Genomic DNA, 6,087 nt, shown 5'->3' with positions numbered 1-6,087 from the left:
TCCCTTTATATATACTAGCCTCTCTGCACGCACTAACGTGCGTGCAAGAGGCATTTTTGCATCACGGGCGCTACGCGCCCCAAAGATGTGTTGTTTTAGATATTCTTATGTTTCTTAAGTGATTATTTTATAAAATGTGTTTGTGTCCATCACAACAATTTCTTATTATTTTCAATTTTTTATTATGTTCAATCATCTAACTTAGTCTTTTTGCACCTACCCATTGTACCCAAAAATGAAATTTATGAATTGTACACTAACCAATCCACCTTTTTTTTCTTTTTTTTTTGCTTGCTAATTATTATGGTGTTTTTTTTTTTTTTTTTTTTTTTGGCTGATAGAATTTGATTTCACGAAATGAGCTATGCTTGATCATTATTATGACTTTGGTAATTAAGTTACTCAGTCTAGTTAGAATTTTGTTATCTCCATCAATACCATTTTACCCTTATATATTGTAAGGAAGATCAAGAGTTAGGTTCCTTAAACTCTCATATAAAAAAAAAAAAAAATATGCTTAATTATTTAATGTTGTATAGAAAATATGAAATGATCAATATATTTTGTAACATGAGGATTAGTGGTTGTATTAAAAGGGTGCACAACAACATTTTTTTATTATGGTGGACAAAAAGGTATTATGGGCAATATTTGGCGTCATTCGAGCAGGTTGGCAGATCATTTGTTCAATGGTTGTGTGAATGGGATAGTTGATGCAGTTAGAGGAGTGAGTACATAATTATGGGTGTGCCATTTTGGGTTGGGACTGAGATGTTCAACATTAGAGCATGGGCCAGGCTACGTAGTTCCAATTGCTTGAGTTGAAGAAAGGTTGATGAGATAATGGTGTTACCGTACAATCATCCCATCATTCCAAAGTGATAATGGTGTTATCGCATGCCATATTGTCATATTGCCACATTTGTTGAATAATTTAGGAGCATATATTCCATCCAATTTGCACATATGTGAGTAATCTCTCATACATTTTTTACTATTTTTTCTTTAAAACAACAACGAAGATAAAATGGGAAACATATACTATTTATAAATAAAAAAAATTTGAAAATATGACATGTAATTTGATTTCTAAATACATATTGACAACACTTAATGTCCTTAAATCAAAATGTTTCAGATTCATAAGTTTTCAATCAAAGTTATAGGCTAGCTAGGGATGAACTCCTAATATATGAAGCAAAGCAAAATATGGACAACATGTACATATGTAAACATAGCGCCTACGTGTGAAATCAAAGCCATGCTTGCCACCCATTTGCTTGCACTTGATGCTTTAGATTTTCATGGTTAATCTAACTATTTGCTTGCACTTGATACTACCTTGTTTTTTCTTCAAAAAGCAGCTCATACTTTTCCACCATTCTATTACCGTGTCGCTAGGATGGCTTTCATCTTTGTTGACTGAATGTGCTTTACTTTTGAGATCGTGCGGCCACGAGTGCTTCTTGGTTTTTCATTGGAAACTACCTTGTTTTTGTTCAAAAAGCAGCTGCTGCTTTTCCACCGTTCTATTTCGTTAGGGTTACCTTGTTTTTTCTTCAAAAAGCAGCTCCTACTTTTCCACCATTCTATTACCGTGTCGCTAGGATGGCTTTCATCTTTGTTGACTGAATGTGCTTTACTTTTGAGATCGTGCGGCCACGAGTGCTTCTTGGTTTTTCATTGGAAACTACCTTGTTTTTGTTCAAAAAGCAGCTGCTGCTTTTCCACCGTTCTATTTCGTTAGGGTTACCTTGTTTTTTCTTCAAAAAGCAGCTCCTACTTTTCCACCATTCTATTACCGTGTCGCTAGGATGGCTTTCATCTTTGTTGACTGAATGTGCTTTACTTTTGAGATCGTGCGGCCACGAGTGCTTCTTGGTTTTTCATTGGAAACTACCTTGTTTTTGTTCAAAAAGCAGCTGCTGTTTTTCCACCGTTCTATTTCGTTAGGGTTACCTTGTTTTTTCTTCAAAAATCAGCTCCTACTTTTCCACCATTCTATTACCGTGTCGCTAGGATGGCTTTCATCTTTGTTGACTGAATGTGCTTTACTTTTGAGATCGTGCGGCCACGAGTGCTTCTTGGTTTTTCATTGGAAACTACCTTGTTTTTGTTCAAAAAGCAGCTGCTGCTTTTCCACCGTTCTATTTTGTTAGGGTTACCTTGTTTTTTCTTCAAAAAGCAGCTCCTACTTTTCCACCATTCTATTACCGTGTCGCTAGGATGGCTTTCATCTTTGTTGACTGAATGTGCTTTACTTTTGAGATCGTGCGGCCACGAGTGCTTCTTGGTTTTTCATTGGAAACTACCTTGTTTTTGTTCAAAAAGCAGCTGTTGCTTTTCCACCGTTCTATTTCGTTAGGGTTACCTTGTTTTTTCTTCAAAAATCAGCTCCTACTTTTCCACCATTCTATTACCGTGTCGCTAGGATGGCTTTCATCTTTGTTGACTGAATGTGCTTTACTTTTGAGATCGTGCGGCCACGAGTGCTTCTTGGTTTTTCATTGGAAACTACCTTGTTTTTGTTCAAAAAGCAGCTGCTGCTTTTCCACCGTTCTATTTCGTTAGGGTTACCTTGTTTTTTCTTCAAAAAACAGCTCCTACTTTTCCACCATTCTATTACCGTGTCGCTAGGATGGCTTTCATCTTTGTTGACTGAATGTGCTTTACTTTTGAGATCGTGCGGCCACGAGTGCTTCTTGGTTTTTCATTGGAAACTACCTTGTTTTTGTTCAAAAAGCAGCTGCTGCTTTTCCACTGTTCTATTTCGTTAGGGTTACCTTGTTTTTTCTTCAAAAATCAGCTCCTACTTTTCCACCATTCTATTACCGTGTCGCTAGGATGGCTTTCATCTTTGTTGACTGAATGTGCTTTACTTTTGAGATCGTGCGGCCACGAGTGCTTCTTGGTTTTTCATTGGAAACTACCTTGTTTTTGTTCAAAAAGCAGCTGCTGCTTTTCCACCGTTCTATTTCGTTAGGGTTACCTTGTTTTTTCTTCAAAAATCAGCTCCTACTTTTCCACCATTCTATTACCGTGTCGCTAGGATGGCTTTCATCTTTGTTGACTGAATGTGCTTTACTTTTGAGATCGTGCGGCCACGAGTGCTTCTTGGTTTTTCATTGGAAACTACCTTGTTTTTGTTCAAAAAGCAGCTGCTGCTTTTCCACCGTTCTATTTCGTTAGGGTTACATGATGACTTTTATCTTTGTTGACTGAATGTGTTTTACTTTTTGAGATGAGATCTTCTACACCCAAATCCTTCTGTGGCCTCTCTGTGGCCTGTTTCCCAACTTGACACCTGTCTTCCACCGACTCCATGTTAAACGCTGTAAACTCACTTAAAAACAATAAGAATAAAAAATAAAAAAAATAAAATACAAAGCGAAGAAAAAGACTCTTCAAGGTTCCAGAATTTCAGTTGTCTCTGCAGAAATTGTTTGTAAGATTCGCGGCCTCTCCGACGCTTCAAACCAAGACAACGACGACTTCTCCGACTGCTCTCTCTTCTCCCGTTAGAAAGATTCGCGGCCTGGTTTGCAAAAACTCCATCTTTTTCTTCGCTTTCTTCTCTTCAAATCTCGGCCCAATTTCATCCCAATCCTTTTCAATCCAAGAATTCAAATTTTTATTGAATTTGAATATGTCCTCATCGGCTTTTTCTGACACACCCCGACCCAGAAAGTCCACTTGGACCCTGAATCGAGCTGTGCTGGCCGACACCTGGAATGTGATGAAGCCATAAAATGTGATAGTGTATAAAAAGTGAATGAATTTAAATCTAAAAGTGTCTAAATACCAGAGTGCGCTACGAGTGGGAGCGAACCCATTTCACACGCGATGTCAGAGCATAAGTAAGGTACAGTAATGTGGGTAAGAATCATACCCAAAAAAAATATCCATCAATACTAAGATTCTCCACAGATTCTTGTCGATACAAACTCAGCAGCTAAAACCTGGAGGGCACCAAACAGAAGGTGTGAGTAAGCAATAAAACCAAGCTTCCCAAAGTTACTACCTCTCTAAAAGTAATGCCCCTAAATGTAAAATCCGTATCGTTTTCCATAAGACAGTACAAAATATATACATATATCCAAACCATACTCAGAAATGACCAAAACCACGGTTTGCCATCAAATCCACCATACATTAATAAGTAGGCCAAATGAACTAAATCAATACAAGGAGTCATCTAAAATGACATGTACAACTTATCCATATCTCATCAATCCTGGCTAGCATATAAGTCGGAGTCACCTATACTGACCTGTACGACTTATCCATATCTCATCAATCAATCCTGGCTAGCATATAAGTCGGAGTCACCTATAGTGACCTGTACGACTTATCCATATCTCATCAATCATGGCTAGCCAATAGCTCAATAAGTATACCTGCACACGAGTTGGAACCACCTAAAGTGGTCTGTACGACAGGACTGGGTGTAAATAAGTGCTACGATCACGTGAAGACTGGGCGAATAATCGCGGGTCACCTACGAGTCGGAACCACCTAAAGTGGTCTGTACGACAGGACTGTGCACCTACCTTGAATCCAAGGTGAGCGTAAGGTGCGGGAGGTGAACATTACGTGAAGGACTGTGCCCTGGCCACGGGCGGGAGCACTAACACCGGGGTGCAGGTTTATGAGCTCTCAATGCATCTCAATATAACATATGCAACTCATGGCAACTAGTACGACAGTATCGAAGTTGCCTAACACATAACTGTAGTCATGCTATAACTCAATCGATTCAACTAGTACCATAAACTCACCTGAACTTACCTGGGTGTCATGAGTTCACCTTTGCACTTGAAAGCATTCCCAATAATTATATGCAAGTAATATACATATTGATATACCATGATGCAATCTAATACTCAACCATGTCGAAACATTCTCAATTATAAACAATACGGTGTGAAATGTGCAATCAATAACGCTCTACTCCCGAACTACTTATTTTCAGGGATAATTATCCATAATAACCCAATTAACACTAATTAACTAACTAATTCACAAAACTAAAACTTGTCTTTATCAATTTCCTTCGCATTACTCAATTTCCCAAATAAGGCTTTTGTCTCAAATATTTTATGGCTGCATATAACGTCTCGTTAGACTGCCTACGTACCCTAAACAGGGATCAAGCCATTCGTAGTTCATATAGGTACTTCAAGCATTCACAATAATTATATATGAAAGTAATATGCCTAATCAATTTAAAAGTGTCGATAGAACTCTCAACAATATGTACGATAAAAAGGAAAAGATCCACTCACCTGGAGTCCACGCTGTGATTATCTAGCGCACGCATCGAGGCGTCCTGAATGGTTGGTCCCTGTGACCAATTATCAAATCACATCTCAGAACTCTTATCCGTAGAATATGTAATTCACATAAAATACAACCTCAACGACATTCTAAAATAGTTTGAGACCCATTGACCACGAGTCAACCGTCGATCTTTGATCGACGGTAGGGTTTACAACCCTGTATAATTTGACCCGGAAGATCCGCATATTAGATTTCCAATCCGCAATTCCCAACGATCCACAATATGTTTCTACAATAACATATTAAAATTTCATTACGATCCAACGGTCGGATCTCCGCCAATTGCCTAAAACAAGTGGCCGTGAACATTTATTTTACTAACTTACAAATCCAATTCAGGAAGATCCGTAAGTCGGATTCCTAATCCGTAAATTCCTATGATCTTTAAATATTACGTATTATAATATATCCAATTTTGGTGACGATCCAACGGTCGGATCATCGATTCACATTTTTATCAACTAACGTATCATAACGAATTTAGGTTCCAACGATCAACCTACGTCATTCAAATGAAAAAACTGAATTCAAAACATTCGACATAGCCTAAAAATAGCATTGGCGGCTCACTGGCCACGTGCCGCCGCACGCGCCGCCGCGGGTGGCGGTCGGCCGTCCCGACTCGCTGGAAAATTCAACTATTTCCAAAAATTCTCAAACTTCACAGAAATGAAGATCTCAGTGAGTGGAGCAACTTTCATACCTGCCATGAAGTCCAAAAGTGAACGGAAGATGGTCAATTTTGCC

The sequence above is a fragment of a genome, unplaced genomic scaffold (genome assembly GCF_019419815.1).
Source record: "Pyrus x bretschneideri cultivar Hongxiangsu unplaced genomic scaffold, Pyrus_bretschneideri_v1 Contig14, whole genome shotgun sequence".
Lineage (NCBI taxonomy): Eukaryota > Viridiplantae > Streptophyta > Magnoliopsida > Rosales > Rosaceae > Pyrus > Pyrus x bretschneideri.
The sequence above is the reverse complement of the archived record's forward strand: the minus strand, read 5'-3'. Positions refer to the sequence as shown.